This window comes from Protopterus annectens, chromosome 2.part2, assembly GCF_019279795.1.
Source record: "Protopterus annectens isolate FY-2018-M chromosome 2.part2, PAN1.0, whole genome shotgun sequence".
NCBI classification, from domain to species: domain Eukaryota; kingdom Metazoa; phylum Chordata; order Ceratodontiformes; family Protopteridae; genus Protopterus; species Protopterus annectens.
The window spans coordinates 110,348,794-110,372,340 of record NC_056730.1 but is presented as its reverse complement, the minus strand read 5'-3'; positions in this window follow the sequence as shown (position 1 = coordinate 110,372,340).

Here is a 23,547-nt window from a genome sequence, read left to right as displayed (position 1 = left end):
TTTAAGTGGGGGGCATGGGGGGTGCAACCCCCCATGTGGGGTGTGCAGGGGGGCCTGCCTCCCTTCCTACACTTGTTAGTTTTTATTTTTGTTTGTTTGTTTTTTTAACATTATTCGATGTTTTACTACATCGATCACTAGAGGCCGATCTTTAGTGATTCGATGTAGTAACATTTCGATAACGTGATATAGACGCGTTTTTTCTTGGCTGTGTTACGGTGGTAAATTTGTCATTTGAACCTTGCCTAAAAAAAGGCACTATAGGGGCGGCAAGAGCCTTAGCCAGTATCTGGAATCCCAGGGGTGACCAGGTATATAATAAAAGAAGAAACCTCAGGGCCAAAATCAGGAAGAACAAAACTCCCTTAAAGACATGTGCTCTCTTATAAACCTAACAGTAAACTAAGAGGTCTAACTAAGCCCAACAAGGGCAACTACGAGGTCAGAATAACCTTGCATGCTAAGGACAGTCACAAGGCCTTCTTCAGCTGTGTTAGCAACATTAATGTTTAAAACCTAAACACACAGGAGTTTCTGAACTGGTGTTGAGCAGTACCACCTGCACAAATCAGGATGACAGAGTAAATCTACTGGTTGATAAATTCAGATGAAACTTCACACCCAACCCCACTCCCCAACTATTAGCAGGGACCAGGTGCTGGAAGCACTCACTAAAGTCAAGAGTACCGACTCTGTGGGTCCTGACAACATCCCTGGCTGCCTCCTGATCAGTCTAAACCCTACCTATCAGGACCACTTGAGGATCTCTTCAACTACAGCTTCAAAACAGCTACATTGCAAGTGAATGGAGGACTGCAACATTCATTCCACTCCACAAGAGTGGGCCATCAGCCATCCCAGGGAACTACAGACTCATCAGTCTAATTAACCGGAGGTTCTCTACGTTTGGCATCCTTTGCCAGAGGTCCAGAGTATTTTTGCTTGAATCCCAGCCATCCAAAGCTAAGAACAAGAAATTAAGTTTATTTTGAGTTATATCTGCACTTTTCAACTACACTTTACTGTTTTACTGCAATAATTTGTACCTTTTTGACTGTTTTTTTTCTGTCTGTGTCTGCTTCATTATCTGCACTTGCTTGGACTGTAATATTGCTTATATAGCATAGACTAGATCTAGACTTGCTGAATCTAGCCTGTTTATATACACTGTAACTCAGATCCAGCCATCTTACATTAAGAAAGACTCCTCTGCATCCTTGTGACAGAAGAATGTAGATATAGCCGTGTGAGATGGGGATTGCTGGAGGAAGGATTGTTGTGTCATTTCCTATTAGCAGACTAATTTAAAACTGTTTAATTTAGCCTGTACATAAGCCTCAGTTTTGTACATAGCTGCACACCATGCAATGGGGTTAGCGGTGCCCGGTATAGATGCAAATGTCTATAATCACTTTTTTCCCTAGATTCCAATCAGTGTAACCATCCCAGGCTTCCCTGCTGCTCTGCGGGTAATTCAGCTGCACACTAGGCAGCTTTGCCACACTTTTCCATCCCTGATCCTCTATTGTATAAGTCTCATTGTTAATACCAGAGCAAAAGCTATTCTAACCTGCCATCTCACAAATTAGTTCATACGGATTCACCTACTACTATTGATAATCAGCTTCCTAACATTTCTTCAACCAGCCTGCTTGACATGGGCATCCTGAGGCAATGTAGCAATTGCCTCATATATACTAACAACCACCTGCTCCTAAAGCAAACAAATACAGTATGTGAAAGATGTTACTATTCCATGAACCTGGAATCAGTCCTCTCACACAACAATAAACAATACATCAGACAGGTTGTTAGCACACACACCTCTGCACTTACACAAGATAAAGTTAAGACGCATAAACCCAGGTATGTGGAGATACTCACTAAGTGCCTACCAAAATACCAGAGACCTCCCAAGCACAAGCAACCGACACATACTGGTACATGAACAGAATCGACATTACACATAACAACACACATATCAGTGTCTCAACAATTAAGCCCCTAAGGCAAAACACCTCAAAACCAAATGTTCTGGTTATAGGTGACTCCATAGTGAGACACACAGATGTCCCCCTCACCAGGTTGGACAAGGAGAAGATCACGGTCAGCTACCTGTCTGGTGACAGGATCCATCAAATCACGCATGCACTCAAGTCACTCAGCAACAATTACAGTTATAACTCTGTCATAGTACACATTGGAGTGAATAACTTGAGACATATTTCTCTGGAGCATATGAAGAGAAATATGATTGAGTTCTCAGATTAGGTGTCCCAGGCAGGTGTGTCCCTAGCCCTAAGCAGCATTCTACCTTCACCTAGGATGATGTCACAATACAGACAAAAATGATTGATTTCAATAATTGTCTTTGCTTCTTGTGTTACTTCAGGGGGATCCAGTATCTGTCAGCCTGTGAAGACATGGTCAACAGATCACAATGCTTTGCCAGAGATTGCCTTCAACTGTCTCCTCAAAGCTTTTGGATGCTGGCAAAGATGTTTGCCTGCCCCATAGAGCCTTTTTAGACCAAGTTACAACCACGAAACTTTGCATGTAAAGAAATCCACTAGAGACAAACCCAAGGTCATGCGGCTTAATGCTAGGACCCTAAACAGTAAACTGCACTCTCTGGAAGCACTCCTCACCTTGGAAGATGCTGATGTCCATGCAGTAACTGAGACTTGATTCAAGTCCACAGACAGCACCCCAGTTGTACAAAGCTATAATGCCTTTCTCACATTCAGACCCCAAAACAAGTGTGAAAGAACCAATTTGGAGGTGCATCCATCTTCACTGAATCCAAATACACCTCAAGAGTGGTGAAACAGTACAACACTCTAGAGCTATTCTGGTCTAAATAACTCTAGGAAAAATATCCTACCACATCATAGCAAGCTACAGGTCCTCCACCATGAACCAGGAGAAGCACACTGCCTACCTGAAATTGCTATTGTTGCTTAATATACAGCCAAACACCTTGGTCATGGGAGATTTCAACTACCAGTCCATTGATTGGATGAGTTACACAAGCACAAACATGATCACTCTGAGGTTCCTGGACTTTGTTAATTCAAATGCCCTGGAACAGTTAATCTGAATGCCCACAAGGGGCTCAAATGTCCTAAACCTAGTACTCACCAACATGTGGGGGCTACTGCACTACCCCCAGTGTGTTGCTCTTCCTGGTTAAGACAGGCTATAAATCTGTCTCATTTGAAGTAAAGATCAGACCTGACACCCCCACAGGAGCAAAACGAAAACTGAAAAATTTCTCCAAGGCAAACTATATTCTTCTAAGCGATGGTATAAAAAGTTTCAAATGCCCTGCTAACACAGCTCATATGCAGAGGAGTACACAAGCGCCTTATATATTCAGTTAAACAAATGTATTGACTTGGCTGTACCACTCCAGACAGTACCAAAACCAGGTCCACTCATGAAACAAGCCATTCTAGTGGACTGCGAGTATAAATAAGTTATATAACAAAAGAAAGAAAATAATATCTAAGAAAAAGAGAGAACTTACTCAACAGAGGAAGAATACCCCCCACAGCTTAAACAAGCAAATCAGAAGCCTTATAAAGTCATCTAAAGCTAGTTAGGAGACTAAATTAGCATCCCTAGCTAAAGACAATCATAAGGCATTCTTTAGATAATTGTCGAACCTAAAAGGGAATACCCGGCTGTGTGACAAACTTATAGCAGACAGTACCACTCACACAGAACCTGAAGAAATTGCCAACCTGCTAGCTAACAGATTTGGTGAAAACTTCATCCCCCTGGCCCCACCAGCCATACCCCATTGCATTCTTGATACCAGTCCTCTAGTGAGCATCTCCAAAGAACAGGTCATACAAGCACTCACTATGGCCAAAAACATGGCCTCTGTGGGGCTAGATAACATCCCAAGCTGCTTACTAAACAATCTAAAATGTGACCTTGCAGAACCACTTGACATTCTCTTTATCCACAGCCTGTGCGCTGGCTTTGTGCTGGCGGAGAGGAAAACAGCAGCAGTAATCTCCTTGGAGAAGGGCAGTCCATCAACTGACCCTGGGAACTATAGACTCGTTAGCCTAACCAGCCTTATCTGGAAGGCCATGGAAAGAATCACCATGGAGCTGACCAACCAGGACATAAGGCAACCTTCAAACTCTTGACCCAACCTAGTTTGGTTTTATCGAGGGTTGCTTTTCCATATTAAACCTTGTTGACTTCTTTGGGAATGTCACCAAAGTCCTGGATGAGGGGAAAGCAGTACATACTGCCTATCTTGATTTAGCCTAGGCATTTGACACAATTCCCCACTCAAGGATTATTGAGAAACTCTCCCAGCTGGGGATTAATCCATATGTTATCAGATGGGTAGCCAACTATCTCAATGATAGAATGCCCATTGTCAAAATTGGGGAATCCATTTCCACCAGTGGTGTACCATAAAGATCTGTACTGGACCCTCTACTGTTTGGAATATATTTCTCTAAAGTCCAGACAAAAGGAGATGGCCTGTGGCTTACTAACTTTGCAGGTGACTGTAAATTAGGTGCAATCATCAACTCCCCCTGTGATGTTAACATATTACAGAAACAGCCGACACAGACAAATGACTGGAGCCAAAACCATAGACTAAAACTAAGCACACACACACACACACACACACACACACACACACACACACACACGCACACACGCACACACACGCACACACACGCACACACACACACACACACACACACACACACACACAAAATTGCCTCATTATCCCCTTTGGCAATCAGGTAGTACTTGCTAATTATGATACAAATAGTACCCCTCTAAGCTCAAACCCAGTGGTAGGAGACTTGAGAACACAAGTTCATAACAAGCTAAACTTCAATCACCATGTGTTCATAGTGGTAAGGAAAACCTTCTACATTGCACATCTCATAAGTAAGGGCATTGCATCGAAGACTAAGGAGTTTATAACTCCACTGTACTTGACCCTTATCAGACCACTAATTGAGTACAATGCTTCCTTCTGTTTGTACCTCACTAGACACATGCAGCAACTGGAGAGACCACATAGGTTCCCAACCAAGAGAATCCAGGGCCTCCAAAACATTACCTACATGGAACAACAGAAATCCCTGTCACTGTACTCTGTATCATACAGGCTGCTGAGAGGCGACCTCTGCCTGGTCTATAGTGCAATCTCTGACCCTGCCCTAATTGAAATCCTGCACATCTCTAAATCAAATGGGAAAAGAGTCACTAGCTCAAGGGAACTCAACCTAGCATGTGGCATTAACAGAATATGTGTGAGAGACAGATATAGCTCCCAGGATTGTTGCTCCTCTGGAATAAGCTCTCACTTCATGTGAAACAGAGCTCCTCAATGACCCTATTTAAGTGCAACCTTGACAACTGCATGGGCAACCACAAACTCACCTCAGGGGTGCCACCTATGCTTCTTACTGATCATAAATTTGCTCTGCTAACAATGACCATCTAACTATTATCAATTAGGGTACACAGGTTTTTTTCATGGCTAGGCTTGTAAAGGCCCTTGGACCATTAGCCTAGTAACTTCTTATGAAGCTATGAAGAAGCCTAATATGCAAAGCCATGAAGGCAATATTATGAGAATGATAAACAAACATAAATGTTTCATCCCCCATCCCCCTGCTTACACTTATCAAAAGCACCAGAATTTGTGAGAGATTTGGAATGCATGGCTAGGTTTAAAAAGACCCTTGTGGTCATTAACCAAGTAAACACCTATGAACCTATGAGCCTACTGGCAACCTACAGACACTGGGCATATCACAATTTGATTTTGTTAAAGGAAGGTTGTGCTCACTTAACTTTGTAGATGTCTCTAGAAGGGTCAGCAAGTCAAAGATAAGGGTAAAACAGTTCATACTGCATATCTTGAACTGGCCAAAGCATTTGATGCAATACTCCACTCAGATATCATTGAGCTAGGTATAAATCTCTGCATAACTCACTGGGCTGTTGACTGGCACACAGACAGGACAAAAGATGTCAAGATCAGTGAGACCAACTCCACCAAGGGACCAACTACCAGTGGAGTACCGCAGGACTCTATGCTGTGCCTGGTCCTGTTTGGCATCTACTTCTTAGAAGTCAAGGCTAATGTTCAAGGCCTGTGGCTCACAATGTTTACAGACTACTGTAAATTGGGAGCTTTTACAGATTACACCTAAGACACTGACATCTTGCAAGAGGGTTTAACACAGACAAATGGCTGCTGCCAAAGCCATAGCGTAAAGCTCAATGCCAAAAATGCATTATAATGCCCTTTGGGAAACTGTTAACCCACATTAATTACTCCATCAATAATACACCCCTAAGAGCCGACCCGATAGTAAGGGATCTAAAAACATGTACAGGCAGCAATCTCACCTTTGACCAACACATAGCTATGATAGTAAGAAAACCATTTGATGTTGCCCAACTTAAGATATCCAGGTCCAAGAAGTCATAGTACTACTCTCCTCACCCCTTATTAGACATATCATTAAGTACAATGCCCCATTTGGTATACACTTAAACAGACACTTACAACAGCTGCAGCACCCACACAGGTTTCTCACCTGGAATATTCAGAGCATGCATACCCTGTCCTACACTGATTGCCTAAAGGATCTGTCTCTGTATTTATTCTCCTACAGGCTGCTGAGAGAGTATCTTTGCCTGGTTTACAGAGCTTCCTCAGGCCCACCCTTGTTGGATATGTTGCACATACATAATACAAGCAGAACCAGAGATACTAAATTCACGGATCGGAGATTCACTTATGACATAAACAGAATGTGCTGGAGAATCAGATATGTGTCATAAAGGATCCTCATACTATGGAATAGACTCCCCACCTATGTAAACCATACCCTATTAAAATGAAGCTTTGACAATTAGATAAGAAATTGTAAATTTACTCCGATGCCCTTTATTGACAGAGGCCATCAATAAGGAAATGATTATCCTAACACCCCCCTACATTCCCTTAGGTACTTCCCTACTAACACACCACCCCCATAGAAGTATATGATATTCTGGACCCAAATGGCTTGGAATGTGTGGCTAGGCATGTGATAGCTCTATTGGTCATTAGTCTGGTAACAACCTGTGAATCTATGATGTGAGATTGATGGATGCCACTTTGTTGTCCTGGCCTTTTCCTTTACTCTGTCTTTTGAATGATTGTGATGTGGTTTAAACTAAAAAAGCTTGGATGGTGAATCAGATGGATAAAAGGGTATCTACACTGGAACTGATTTTTAAAATTGTAATGTGGTCTTGTAGCTTCTTTGAAATATTACTAAATGGCTATGCGTCCTTGGAATTACATTGTTTGGGTTGAATTGTTTACAAATCTTTTCTGGAATTAAAAAATAGTTATATAGACTCTGCCAGCCAAATAATCAGCATCTCTTTGAATCAGTAGCATATCTATAGCAATACTCAATTTCCTCCCACAGAGTATTCTCTGTCTAAACGCCAAGATCACACTCCCGCACCATCTTCAGTTCTCCTCTTACCTTTTGATACTAACTGATCGATATGTTATATGCTAGACTAATTGGTTCTCAGTGTAACAGAGACATCCACCTAGAACTCAGGTCAAGGTGACCCTCTTGCTCCTTAATTGCTTCAGCTTTTAAGTTCCTCAGATACTTTACTAATTTATTATATATCCGATATTCCTCTGGGAGAACTTGGAATTGGTTATGAAATAATGTCCAAGCTGAGATCTCTAGAACCCTGAGAATCCAACAGATCTGAAACCATTACAGGAAGTCTTCCATTGACCCAACTATTAAAATCCATATAAATGACTCAGAACTGGCAAAAAGTTTGTATAGGGCCAAATGTTCACATCCAAACAGAAATCTATACTTTACACAATGGAGCCAACCCTTATTGCAGTCTTAAAAAAATGCTGTTGCTTCTACCCTCAACCCCCTTTTAAATATCTAATCATATAACAAACAAAATACATCTAGCTAGGCAAGATTAATTCCTTCCATGACATTTCATATGTAGGACTACTTAAATGATGAAAAACTTTAAATACAGCTGATCAAGTTATACATCTCCAAGCCAGGCACTCCAAAGTCTACCCAGGCTGTCAGAAGAATGATCCTATGCCATGATACCTTGTGTTGCTTTCTAGCCCAGAAATATCAGTAATCAATGTATTCAGCCTCCTGTAAATTCCCAAATAAGGGGAAACCAGAAGGTCCTATGACATATAAAAAACTTGGGGCAATATGAACATCTAAACTCCCTGCATTCCCTGGGAAAATGCAATAACAAGCCTTTCAAATTATCTATGAGGAGAAATACACCTTTGAGACAGCAAGTCATATATATTTTTTTCCTTTGTTTAGTGAACATTGGAAAGCTAAGGAATTCTAAAATAAATAAATAATATTCTTTCTGGCTACCTAATATCACTAATTCCCATTAGAGTTAGCAATTGTTATGCAGAGTCCCAGTTTTAGTAAAAATAAAATAATAAACACAGAACCAGGCCTACCCAGCTCCTAAAGGATACATTCCATATAGATGTCTAATTTTCTCAAATATATCAACAGATCATCAGCATAAAGGGCTAACATGCATTGTTTTCTCTAGCAAAAAACTATTCCCTAAAATAAATTTCTCAGCTGGTGTGCCAAAGGTTGTAGGTATAGTGCAAACAAAATACACAATAAAGGACATCACTTTGTGGATACTTTGACTTATACTAATTAAGGTAGAGAAGCTTCCCTGAATTTTAACTCGAATTACTGAATTCAGATAATCTTTTCACAGTGTTTGGATACATTTTTATGGAAAGCCATACTCAACACCAAAAGTATGTACTCCCATTCTGTCCAATTGAAGGCTTTCTCAGTGTTAAAACATTGCAGTTGTTTCTATTTGCAAGCTACATAGTCCATCAGTAAATGTCTTATGAGGCAAGTATCTAGTAATATGTCTACGCATATGAGGAACACGTTATGGTCTAGTCTTAAATTAACATCTTCAGGAGATAAAACTATGTTCCAGTCTCATTGCGGATTGAACAACCTACCCTGAAAGCTATACAGTCTGGATCAAAAGAAGTGGTAGCAGTTGATACTACACCACTCCACCCCATCCCACACCCACCCCATGAAAAAAAAAAAAAAACAGGAAAAATGCAACTGTGTGGCTGTATCCTTTTTTGAAACTTAAGGGTGATAGTAATGCTGTTAGTCTGACAATGTGGGATTTAATGGATGAGCCCTCCTTTAGGATATATTTGATATTTTAAATTTTCCTCACTTCAGAGAAAGTGGCACTGACTTCTGACAGAGATATTAATAATATCCTTTAGATAGACAGTAAAGAAAGTATTATAGTTTAAAGTAAACTCGGAGAAGACACCTTCAGAGGATGTCCTCCCGTAATTGTAGTTTCTCTAAGCCAGAAGTTGACTTTACATGATGAAATTTTTGAAAATAGAAAATGTGCCTCAAGGAGAAAGATGGTCCATGTTGTAAAGACAAGAAAAAGGCAGCTGGTTGGCTTGGTAACACTAATGTGTGAAGCAAACTGTTTAGCAAACGATTATGTAGTATAATAATGGCATCATTACCAGACAGTTTAACTGAATAGGCATATTCCTTTCTGCAACTTTTTCCTTTCTAAAATACTCTGACCTTGCCAAGGAGACAGCCTTCACATTGTTTTATTAAATGTATTCTGGTTTTATTGGTGAGTCTTTTATACTTTGCTCTGAACAGACCACTGTAATTATGGCCATTTTGCATGCTCTGCCTCATTACAAGCAGCAGAGGTGTCCTTTAACTCACACATAATCCATAGTTCAAGACTACAGCCAACTCTTTTTCTTTTTCAAGGATAGTACATTCTTTGTATTAATAGTGCTGTGTAAGAACATTTTGCATTGCCATCTTATAATCCATCTAAGAAGAGACACACTCTCAGCCAAAGTTAGCTAACCTAAACCAAGCAGAGACTATTACTTATCACATAAGGTTTTGTATGTTTTTATTTTTTGAAGGCATTGTTCTCTTCTTACTAACCAACAAGATAGTGGAGATAAAGCAGTGGTCACTGAAACATGATAAATCCACTGACAGAGACTAAAAATTATTGGTGGGAATTTGTGAAGAACCATTCGAGAGTGGAATGATTGCCTGAGCATGGATAAGGTTGTGTTGGCTCTGCAGAAAGATGAGAATATGTATTCAGTCACCATTATGTAGAGTAAAAAAGTATTATGCAATCTTCAAAAAAGAAATTTAAATCTCTAACTTGCAGTCAGTTGTTACACTATATGCTGCTAAAAAATCTTAAGAACCAGATGGATATGTACAATGTTTAATACATTATGGCCATTTATATTCAAAATGAATATGGCAACCAACATTCAAAAATAAGCCAGTTAGTTCATGTTCAGCTAAAGGAGGCCACAAGTGCAATCAGTGCTGTATTAACATGTGGCAGAACCTCTCCAAATGTCTTGCTGCCATGTTTATATCCTTGATAAGGGTTGTTAGAATATAGGATAGGCAGATGGGCAGAGGAAAGATGTCTTCAGATATTTATCAAGGATTCTGTGAATCTCATACTGGAGATATGTGAATGGAGCCAAACATTTAACTCTGTGCACTTGGTGCAAATACTGATTGCGCATTGAGGTGATTTGAATGCTGTTTATGACATGAATGCAAAAGTTTCATTGTGATAAGATTACAGAAGCAGCAAAAATGAAAAGAAAAATCTAGCAAGGTTAGACTTTCCACTGTGTGATTCCGTAAACCTCTTGTATTAGAGGCAACATGGGATATATGCAAATGACCTTTTAAGGACATCAGGTATTACAGCTATATAGCAATGCTGAATGTCCACGGGTTTTTAAGTCTATTTATGGACAAATTCAGGCCAATAAAGCCAAACCCCAATAGATGTGGACATGCATGTTTCATCCTTCTTATAGCATCATCAGCACAACATAAGTGGAATGTTTGGCTAACATTTGGAAACACAGGGTTGTCATACCCAGCTGAAATCCATAACCATTAGGGTTAGGAATTACACAGTGTAATGTCTAGCCTTGGTAGAATTTTCTTTTGTTTTTTACTGATTTTGTTTTTTTCTGTAAGACCTTTTTCCTCATTATTTCAGTTTGTTGGTTGGGATATTTTGCAGACACCTTAATGGTTATGGATGATGATCCAACACTTTTAATACACAGTAAACAAAATCACACTGAAGAAACCAATAACACCACACAATGTGCCAGAATGAAAGCAACAGCTCCAAAATATAATGGTTTAGTGCTTTCATAACGTTTATTGCCAAACTTCATCAGAACAGTTGCAAAATACATTAGTCAATATTTAAAACCTCTATGCACCAGTTACATACAAGCACAGCAAGATATTCATGAATATTCATAATCCAAACTTCTTCAAAGATTTAAAACCATATTGTACACTTAAAATTCTTGCATATGTATCAAGAATGCATAATAAACACATAATCATTACAATAAAAATGTTAAATGTTCATAATTTTGCAAATTTTAATTTCAGAACACTAGAAATACTAATATTATCATTCAGTCCTGGGGCTCTACTTGTGTCCAATTTCAGTTGCCAAAACAACTCACGGTATTCAAGTATAGCTTCCCAGTGACCACCTCTTGAGTTTGGTTCTATTTGTTTAATAATAAAAAAAATAAAAATTGCAATTCGAGCATTCAATAGAATGCCTATACAAGGCATTTGTTTCCTTTTTGTGCATCAAATCATAAAAAAATGTTTGTATACTCTCTTTCTGAAGGCCCTCTCTGTCTTACCTATATAAAAACTTAAACAGGAGGTACACTTCACTAAGTATACAACACCTTTTGAACCACAATTAAAATGTCCTTTAGATCTAATAGTGATATTCCTTGCTTCTAATACTATCTCTCTAGTATTAGCCATATATGCACACTGATTGCAAAAATTACACTTAAAGATACCCAATTTCTTATTAATGTTACCATTTTTGGTTTTACTCCCATTTCCCTTTCTTTTGAAAATTTCTTTCAAATTTGTACCTCTTTTTCTTACAAACCTAGGGGTGTCCTTCAAAACTTTTTGTAATTCAGGATTTAATCTCAAGACTCCCCAATACTTTTTAATAATATTTTCAAACTCCTTTGAATCACTACTGTGTTCATACACAAATGGTACTTCATGTAAGCCCTCTGATGTTGATACCTTTACACAACTGTCTTTTATACCCAAAATGGGTCTATAAAGACTTTTAAGTTTAATACATACTTCATTCCCTATTTATTCCACCAAGTCCAGTGGGTAACATCTATCAAGAAAAAGTCTCTTAATATAATTCAACTCTTGTTTAAACATATCTTCCCCAGTGGTCATACGTGAGGCTCTAATCATCTGGGCTTTCACGATGCCTCTTTATTGGTACAAGGGATGTTCACTAAAAAAATGCAAATAAGAATTTGAAAATGTATCTTTACGAAAAAAATTTGATTCAAAATTCCTACTCTCAAAATTTTTATATATGGGTACATCCAAGTAATTTATATGGTCCTGAGCAAAATTGCTAGTAAATTTAAAAAAAGTTATAGTTGTATCCAAAAAGGCCAAAAAACTTTTTAAGTCCTCTTCTTTGCCCTTATAAACAAATGTCATCTAAAAAACGAGTATATAAAACAATTTTGGGGAAATATTCTGAGGGGAATACAAAATTACTTTCCCAGTAGTACAAAACTAAGTTAGAAAAAAGTGCCAACCCCTCTAGTTTGCCTAAAATGTTCCCCTTTAAAATAAATAAAATTATTCTTCAAAATTGTTTCCATAAACTCAACTATCAAGTTTATCTCAGTGTTAGAGATCTTATTACACTGCATCGATACTTGTTGAAACCAGTCTAAGGTATACTAGTGATCAGATCAATGACACCAGTGGTAACAAATATTAAGTCATTGTCATACATATCTTTAGTAATACTATGCAAAAAATCCCAGGAATCCTTTGTAATATGCTTAATAGCTACCACAAATTTCTTTAATTTTTGATCTATATAAATGGCTAATGGCTCTGTATGTAAACCTGCCCTTGCTACTATTGGTCTTTAAGGGGGCTCAATAACACTTTTATGTAGCTTCGGAATACTGAAGATACTTGGAATCTGAGGGTTTGGTACACTCAAAAAGTCCAAAGTTTTCTTGTCAATACTGCCTTGGTAAAAATGATCTCTGAGATAGTAATCAATCTTGTAACAGGCGATACTGATTTCATTTTTTGAGACCACCTCATACTTTATTTCATCACTTAAAATACTATACATAAGAGAATCATAGACAATAATTTATTCCGAAGGTACATAAAAATGTCATGTACTGTTGTGCTGTTTCCATATATTAAGAGCCAGACTGCCTTCATACTGATTCCCAGAGACCCACAAACTAAATATATTGAATGCCACACTACATTGGGCAGGTCCAACTATCAGTTTATATTCTTATGCAGGAGACCCTCAATGTGCCCTGAAAATTATGTAAGGTACCTAAATGTACTTGATGAATGTTTCATTAACAAAATCCATCTTATTTTGACTGACTTCAAATACCCCTCAATAAAAAGGACTGCATATACCTCCAATGTAGAATATGCCCACAAGTTCTTAAATTTAATAAGCTCCATTGATAAAACAGTTAATAAATCCAGAAGAAGACATAATATTCACACTATGTCCTTATGACTAAAATATTATCATGCACTATTCGCCCTGGCGCCTCTTTCCCAGGTTAAGTCAGACAATAAGTTGTTGACTCTCACCTTCAGAATCTCTAAACCTGCTGAATACAATTTCTGGACTTCAGGGATTTCAGTTGTATGGATCTTATCAAATTTTATGGTGAAGTTTCAAAAGCCACTTATAGCAGCGTCACCTGGATGTTGCCATACTATGTGGCTTCACAAAGGAATTATATGCCCACATATATCGATGTACAGAACTTATAGTCTGTATCAGATATAAATATAATGGAAATTTAAAAACAAACCACCTTGTTGGTCCAGTACCATAAAAATGTACAACAGAAAAAAAAATCATAAACATATAAAGCATATAAAAAAGTCATATTAAGGATAACATCAGAAATGTGAGTAAACATTTGAAAAATTTCTGTTATGTCTACTGAAGCAATCAGTGAACTTTGGTTATCATCTGAAGCCAGAGACAATTACAAAGACTTTTTAGCTATGTTGGGAAACCAAGAAATAATACCCAACATTGTTCTGAATATATTCATAATGATGCTACCTACTCTGATCCAGTAAACATTTTCAACAAACTAGAAAATACATTCAGTGTGACTTTTACCCTGGTGATGACCTATCAAAAGTGCACATATCCACTGAATCTCTTAAACTTCCCATCATCACTGAAAAACACGTACTGAAGGTTCTTCTCAAGACCATCAATACTTTATTCATGAGACTTTATAATATACCTAGCTGCAGAGGCATAGCTGGCTTTTCCAGCACCAAGTGGACTGTTCTCTGATCTGGCACCCCACCTCTCCAGCTCCTCATTTGAAGAGCAAAAAATGTCCTGTCCATTTGGCTGGCACTCCAAGACAAAACCCTGTTCTCTTAGCCATCTGTGCTCTTCAATTGATGTTTGTTCTTCTTTTTCAATTGTGGCAAGATGATTGTAGCATTTATAGCAGACAGCTTGCTACAGATCACCACACAAACAGAGCTGATATGCTGTACTGCCTTCCTGTACTGCCATTCAGACGTTCTGGTACAGAAAGAACAACACAGGAGTGAGGAGCTACAGTTCATGATCATATGTCCTCTAATACCTTGCATACTAAACAAGCACTGGCATACAAACTCATTAAGCTGTTTAAGCTGAGCATAGCCACAGGATTCATCCTTCAGGTTTGTCACACAGCATTAGTCATTTCATTCATAGGTTCACAGGTTCATAGGTATGTACTAGGCTATCTGCCCGAAGGCATTTATAAGCCTAGCCAGAATGGCCCCCTTAGATTAGTTCCCTGTGCCTCTGTCCAGCAGAGCCACTGAAGTGATCCCCAGGGTAAACCTTCTGTTTCCCATCCACTCGTCAAGGTTTCTCTTGAAGAGTGCTAGTGAGGAGCTCTGCCTAATGTAGATTGGAATCTTGTTCCAAAGCATGGGAAGTCTCTGGGACAGGAATCTATCCATCCAGCATGTCCTATTTATCATTGTGGTGAGGTTTAGATCCCTAGAGTGTGTGGCTCAAGGGGATGAGGTTTTCTTTAGGTGGAGCATGTCCATAATTTCTGGGTTGGACATGGCCTTGTATGTCAGGCAGAGATCACCTCTAAGCAGGTGGTATGCAACCGAGTACAGCTGGAGTTTCTTCAGTCGATTTGCATAGGGCATCTGTTTGAGACCAGTGATCCTCTTGGTGAGGTACTTCTGTGGTCTTTCCAGCTGTTACAGGTGTCTTTTAAGGTACATCCCAAATGGGGCGTTGTACTCTATGATAGGTCTGATGAGTGATGAGTAGAGGGGCACAATGACCTCCTTTTTGTGACTAGGTGGGCCACATAGAAGGATTTTCTAACCACTTTGACAATGTGATTATCAAAGGAGAGATTACTATCTAATTGGGTCCCCAGGTTCCTTATTACATTTTCCGTATTTAGGGGACTACCACCTATGTGGTAGTTTGTGGGTACTTTGTTATTTCCAAAGGGAATAACTATGCACTTTTTGGCATTTAGCTTGAGGCCATGATTTTGACACCAGGTATCTGTCTCAGTGAGATGCTTTTGGTGGATGTCTGTGTCAGCTGGTGAGTCAGTTATCGCCCCTAGTTTGCAGTTGTCTGCGAACTTGGTCAGCCATAGTCCTCCTGTGCTTGTCTGTACCTCTGAGAAGTATATGCCGAACAGGAGGGGTCCTAGGACTGAGCCCTGGGGAATGTCACTTGTAACCGGTTTAAAGTCAGACCTAGCTCCCACAACTGTCATCATGTGGGTTCTGTCCATGAGCCAAATGGCAACCCATCTTGTGACATAGGGGTTTATGTTCAGGCTGGTGAGCTTGTCTATAATACTAGAATGGGAATGGTGTTGAAGGCCTTTGTGAGGTCTAGGTAGGATGTGTGTACAACCTTTCCCTCATCTATAGCCTTGGTAACTGTCTCAAAGAAGTCTACCAGGTTTAGGAGGCATGATCTGCCCTTAACAAAGCTGAACTGGGTAGGGTTCAGTGTTTGGAGGTTCCCAATGTATCTGTTAATGAGTTCCATGATGATGCACTCCATAGCCTTGCAGACCAAGCTAGTCAGACTTATAGGGCGATAGTTCCCAGGGTCTGTTATGGCTCGACCTTTGTGGAGCAGAATAACCGTTGCTGTGCACCACTCTATGGGTACATAGCCTGGTGAGAAGCTGAGTTTGAACAGTGTGTTTAGGTGAGGGGTTAGTTTGTCTTTGAGCTCATGTAGGACGCAGCCTGGGACACCGTCCGGTCCCGTTGATGCTGTGTTTTTGGCTTTGGAGAGGGCTATTTTAACCTGAGTGCCTGTGATTTCAGGGGCTCTACATTCTTCTGGTATGCTTATGGGCCCTTTTGGGGGTGAGAGGGGGGTGAAGTTTGCACTGAACTTGTCTGCCAGGATGTTGGCAATATCGGTTGGTTCAGTGTATTTTGTGCCATTCTGCACTAACTACAAGCAGATCTGAGCATTACCACTTAGATTCTTGACATAGCTAAAGAATGCCTTGTAATCATCTTTGGAGTCCTTGGCAAGCTTTCTTTCAAAGCTTGCCTTGGACGATTTTATGAGGGATCATAGTTTCTTGCTGATACTAATCAGGGATGTCTTCCCTTCTTGGGATTTTACTCTTTTCTGTACTAGTTTCCTCCTTCTGTTGTATAGCTTGTTTATGGCAGAAGTCCACCAGACTGGTTTTCTTTTCTTGGAGGAGTGAGTCTTGGTTTTGCTTGGGATAGCATGATCCATGCATTCTTGTAAGTGCCCGTAGAATGCATTAGTAAAGGATTTTGCAGCTTGGACAGCATTATCCTATAGTATGGGGGCTTTGAAACTTTTCACCTCCGTCTTAAGTAACGTGAAGTTGGCTTTTGAAAAGTTTTTCACAGTGGTTTCCTTGTCCGGGGGTGGGGAGTGGATATCCAAAGTGATTTGTTTATGGTCAGATCTAACCAATGAGGGGTTGCACTCTGGTGTAGAACAATGGTCACCCATGTTGGTGATGACCAGGTCCAATATATTGTCACCTCTGGTGGGAGTGATGACCAGTTATTCCAGGATGTTTGAGTTTATAAATTCTAGGAAATGTTGGGCAAGGGAGTTAGTACTTGAGTAGTTTTCCCAGTTAATGTTTGGGTAGTAGAAATCACCTAATATTAGGGTGTTTTGTAGGACATTTATGTTACCCAGTGCTTCCAGAAATGTGGAATGGGGGTCCTGGGACATGATGTGTGATCTGTAGCAAGCTACAATTTGAATTTCAGTTTTGCCCATTGTTAGTTGCACGTGGATAATCTCTGAAGCATCGTGCTGTGCCACTAACCAAGAGGTGTGGGTATTCTTGATGAATATGGATACTCCCCCGCCTTTTATATTTCGGTCTGGGTTCTGTGGTCAAAATGTATGGTAGGAGTTGTAGCCTGGTAGTGCTGAGGTGCTCTCTGGAGCCTTAAACCAGGTTTCTGTTACTACACATATATCGATTTTTTCCATACTGAGGAGTGCCTTGAGTGCATGCATTTTGAGGTTTAGACTTCTGGCATTGAGTAGTAATACCCTCAGATTTTTGTTACTTGTGCTATTTACAGTGGTAAGTTTGTCATTTGAGCCTTGCCTAAAAAAGGCACTATGGGGTTTGCTACTAAGGGTAGTGGACTTTATTGAATATATATATATATATATATATATATATATATATATATATATATATATATATATATATATGATATGTGGCTGAGACGAAGGTCGGCTACAGTCATTTTTCATTAATAAGAAGTTTTCTTTGGACTATATACCTAATGAATCTGGACAATTGTTTCAAATCAAGGGTTGTTATGAGTAACATTTGGTGAATTTTTATTTAAAAAAATGTTTTTGTTATCATGTTCTGCTCATTATCAGAGTTCTATTAAACAGATGGTCTGTATTAAGTCAATATATGAGACTCATCTACTTTAAGGGAGATTTATATATTTGAATATCTATCTACATATATTGGCTTATTAACAGTAGTGTCCAAAACTATTGATATATTTGGTTTATTTGACACTATGGATCTCACTAGGATATTGCAGGGCCTATCTGCTGATAGAGATAATTTAGAGGTTTTTGGTTTACAGCCATTTAACTCCACCAACACAACTTTTGAAAAAGAAGACCCCAGACATCTCTGTGGGTTATTATTTCAAAAGTTGACTAAAAACATGAGGACACTTATGGCCAATATTTGGCATCTAAAACTTTTTAAAGCTTACAAGCTTAAAGATATTACACCACGAGGTCTACGAGTCAGGATCCAATCTTTGGTGGGCCAAATTGATGACCGACTTTCTCAAGACTGAGCCCAAGCACAACATAAAGCATCCATGCTTTTTGTAGACATTTTGATCTCTTACTATGAAAGAATGATTGAGACACAGATAGAGGAGGTCACTGCTAATTGCCAAGAGGCCAAGGTTTATGAGTCAGAAAGTTTTTTTAGCAGTTATCTAACTAATTTGGCCAAAGATTTATCAACATTAGAAGAACAGCTTGTAAAAAAGAAAACCCAGAAATTCCAAAGGGACATTGTAGACTATGAAAAAGGGAAACCCTTTGTTACCCATAAAAGTGTTCGCTTTTCTGATTCAGGTTTCAAAACAACTAATAGAAAAAAGAGACTAAGATCAATACTCAGAAAAACAGTACAGACATATAGTGGCACTTCTGAGGAGGATTTATCATCTGCCACTGATTTAGATTCCCTTTCTACCCAAGAATCTCCAGTAGCAAAAAGGAAACCTCATACAGACCCTTTAGGTATAAGAAACACAGGGGGGGGGCAGAAAACACAGAAAAAAACACACAGAACATTCAACAATTATTCGAAAAGATTGTATCACATTAAACAATGTACATAATATTTCTTCATACCAACTGTCTGATGTATAAATTAAAGTATTGAATAAGGGTCTAAACTTTGTAATGACTTTTGTTGTGCCTGAACATGTTTTGGTTAATGAACTGAATGATTTTTGCAGATTACTTAGCATGAAGTTATGGGAAAGAGTAGTGGAAGATGGTTAAGAAGGGAGGTGATGATTAGTGATCAGCAGTATGGTTTCATGCCAGGAAAGAGCACTACAGATGTGATGTTTGCTCTGAGAGTGTTGATGGAGAAGTACAGAGAAGGTCAGAAGGAGTTGCATTGTGTCTTTGTGGATTTAGAGAAAGCATATGACAGGGTGCCGAGAGAGGAGTTGTGGTATTGTATGAGGATGTCGGGAGTGTCAGAGAAGTATGTAAGAGTGGTACAGGATATGTACATGGGTAGTGTGACAGCGTTGAGGTCTGTGGTGGGAGTGATGGGTGCGTTTAAGGTGGAGGTGGGATTACATCAAGGATCAGCTCGGAGTCCTTTCTTATTTGCAATGGTGATGGACAGGTTGACAGACGAGATCAGACAGGAGTCCCCATGGACTATGATGTTTGCAGATGACATTGTGATCTGTAGTGAGAGGAGGAAACAGGTGGAGGAGACCCTGGAGAGGTGGATATATGCTCTAGAGAGAAGAGGAATGAAGGTCAGCAGGACTAAGACAGAATATATGTGTGTGAATGAGAGGGAGGATAGAGGAATGGTGAGGATGCAGGGAGTAGAGGTGGTGAAGGTGAATGAGTTTAAGTACTTGGGATCAACAGTTCAGAGTAATGGTGAGTGTGGAAGAGAGGTGAAGAAGAGAGTACAGGCAGGATGGAGTGGATGGAGAAGAGTGTCAGGAGTGATTTGTGGCAGACGAGTACCAGTAAGAGTGAAAGGGAAGGTCTACAAGAGGGTAGTGAGGCCAGCTATGTTATATGGGTTGGAGACAGTGGCATTGACAAAAAGGCAGGCGTCAGAGCTTGACGTGGCAGAGTTGAAGATGTTAAGATTTGCACTGGGTGTGACGAGGATGGACAGGATTAGGAATAAGTATATTAGAGGGTCAGCCCAGGTTGGAAGGTTTGGAGACAAAGCCAGAGAGGTAAGATTACATTGGTTTGGACATGTGCTGAGGAGGGATGCAGAGTATATTGGGAAAAGGATGCTAAGGATGAAGCTGCCAGGTAACAGGAAAAGAGGAAGGCCTAAGATAAGGTTTATAGATGTGGTGAGAGAGGACATGCAGGTGGTTGGTGTGACAGAGCAAGATGCAGAGGACAGGAAGAAATGGAAACAGTTGATCTGCTGTGGCAACCCCTAACTGGAGCAGCTGAAAGAAGAAGACTTAACCTGAAAATATTTTTTTCTGACACAACTAATAATCAATGATCTACTGGGTTTCAATTTGGGAAATCCAATTTTCAGCCCCCCATGGACAAACATGTGGCTATTTCTAAGGAATGTGTTCAAAAAGATTTACATTTTTCTCATGAATATCAGATGATTAGACATACTCTAACTAAAGCAGAACAACAAGCCTTACAGGATCTTAGTTCTAATCATGACATAGTCATATTACCAGCTGACAAGGGAGGTGGCATTGTGGTGATAAATTGGGACATATACCAGGCGGAGGTGGAAAAACAAATTGTCCGATCCCCGCTTTTACATACACATGGTTGTGAATCCAACTCCCAATTTAAAAAAATAAATTGATTATTTTCTAGACCTAGCCATGGAGGAATGCATCATTAACCAGAAGACCTGCAGACAACTCAAGGTGTCAGATCCCATACCCCAATATTTATACTTACTTCCCAAGATACACAAAAATTCCACCTGTCCTCCAGAACATCCTATTGTGTCAGGGAGGGGATCTTTGACTGAACCTTTATCTGCCTTCCTTACTGAATATTTGCAACCTTTACTATCTATAGTGGGTTCTAGGCTAAAATATACTACCTAATTTCTTAACATCATTCAGGATGCACAATTGGAACCAGACTGGTATTTATGTACACTTGATGTCACTTCTCTTTACACAAGTATACCACATTGGGCTGGATTACAGGCCATTCAGTATTGGCTGGAAAAATCACAATTATACACTCCTGGTTTCAACACACTCCTTATATCCTTAACTGAACATGTACTAACTAAAAAAGTTTTTTATTTCCATGGTAAATCATACTGGCAGGTTCGTGGCACAGCAATGGGAGCATCTTTTGCTCCTATTTATGTTGATTTGTTTATAGGCTTTTTGGAGGAACAGTTAATATATGATGATAGTTACAATCTTTTTCTTGACCATCTAGATATTTGGCGATGATATTTGGATGATTGTTGGATGGTGTGGTGGGGGGACCAGCCATATGTACATGAATTTATCTGATATCTTAATGAGAACAAATAGGGCATTCAGTTTACATTACATATTGAGTACCATCAAATCATTATTTCTGGATGTCACCATTACCAGACAGGAAGATCACACTTTAGAGACTCGGGTACATAGGAAATTTCCAGAATATAATTCCCTATTACATGCCTCTAGTCATCACCCTCCCTACATCATCAACAACATTCCAAAGTCACAATATCTATGCATAAAACATATATGTTCCTCCGAACAAAGTCTTCAAGCATGCCAACAGGATCTAACCAACAGGTTGCTCACTAGAGGATATTGTGAGGATTGCATTTCTCGTACAATAACTCAGGTGGACCAAATAGATAGATCTCAACTTTTGCAATATAAGGATAGAACTAGTCAAGATAGCACACAGAAATCACAACCCATAAGGCTAGTAACCACCTTTGGGGCTAATATCTATAGGTTCAAAAACATTATCAGTAATTACTGGGACATTTTGCTTGCCCATGACCAATTGAATAGACTACTCAACTCCAGATGTTTATTTTCTTATCGTAGAGGCAAAACAGTTAACTCACACTTAACTCATTACAAACGTTATAATCCACCCATTACTTTACAGAAAACTCTATTTGGTGATACATTATTAGGTTGTGTTCCTTGTGGTCACTGTAGTGCTTGCTCACACATATTTCAAACCAAGGAATTTACTAGCTGCAACACATCTAAAATTTACCAAATAAGATGTTTTGGCAACTGCAGCAGTGATTGGATTATCTATTTAGCCACTTGCATCTGTTCTTCATTTTATGTTGGACAAATGTCCAGACCTTTCAGACACTGCATCAGTGAACATCTAAGTGAAATTAGAAATAAAAGGATTTCAAATGCCCTTTACAAACATACTTTAACACACAAAACTGCCAAATTCACTTTTACTGTCATAGATAAAATACAGATGAACAGGATATCCAAAGCTGGATGGTATAATATATTAAATAACAAGGAATCTTCCTGGATAATCAGGCTAGGTGCTTTATTTAAACCAGGCCTGAATGAGTTAAGCTAATTTTTGCTTTGGATTGTCTGACTCATTGATGAATCACTCCAATTAAGGTATTCAGCTGTTTTGGTTAATTTGTGTGTATATATATATATATATATATATATATATATATATATATATATATATATATATAAGCAGGAATCAGGGTTTGCTCTATTGAATATATTTTGTTGCACTGAAGAAGACTTGAACTTTCAGCTGAAACCGGTTTGCTGTGGATATTCTATTTATGGAGCTTGCCACAGTAAATTTTCAAGATTTTCATCTTTCCTTTGTGCTGGATTTCATTTTTGGACTTTTGGTAATTATGGTTTAATCCATGCACTCAGTCTACCCTGCATATTTTTGCTTTAGTCTGGTGGCAAGAGCCTTGGCCAGTATTCGAAAGCCTAAGGGTGACAGGTGCAAGCCATCTCTAGTGAAGCAGCGTGGCTTGTCGAGCATGTCATCCCAGGCAGACAGACACTGGATCCCCTTTGAATGACACCGGAAACTTAGCCAACTGTTGAAATTGATATTTTTTTCTTTATACCGTGGTATCATTATTGGTGAGGGCAGGATACTACTCAGGGTCAGGGTCATACCGGCCTGGGCTATGTCATCAGAGAGCTCTTCCATGTCTCTTTTCATGTAGTCCAGGGAGATAAAGCTCAGGTCATTCACACCAACATGGACAATGACAGAGTCGTATTTGTACTTGTTCTGGAGTGACCAGAGTGCTTGTGTTATGTGGAGGATCCTGGCACCTGACAGGCAGCTAACAGTAACCTTCTCCTTATTCAGCCTAGTGAGTGGGACGTCAGTGTGCCTGACTATATAGTCACCTATTACTAGTATGTTGGGTATGTTATTTTGACTTGAGGGCTGTGATTGCGTGGCACACTGGTTTTGTGAAGT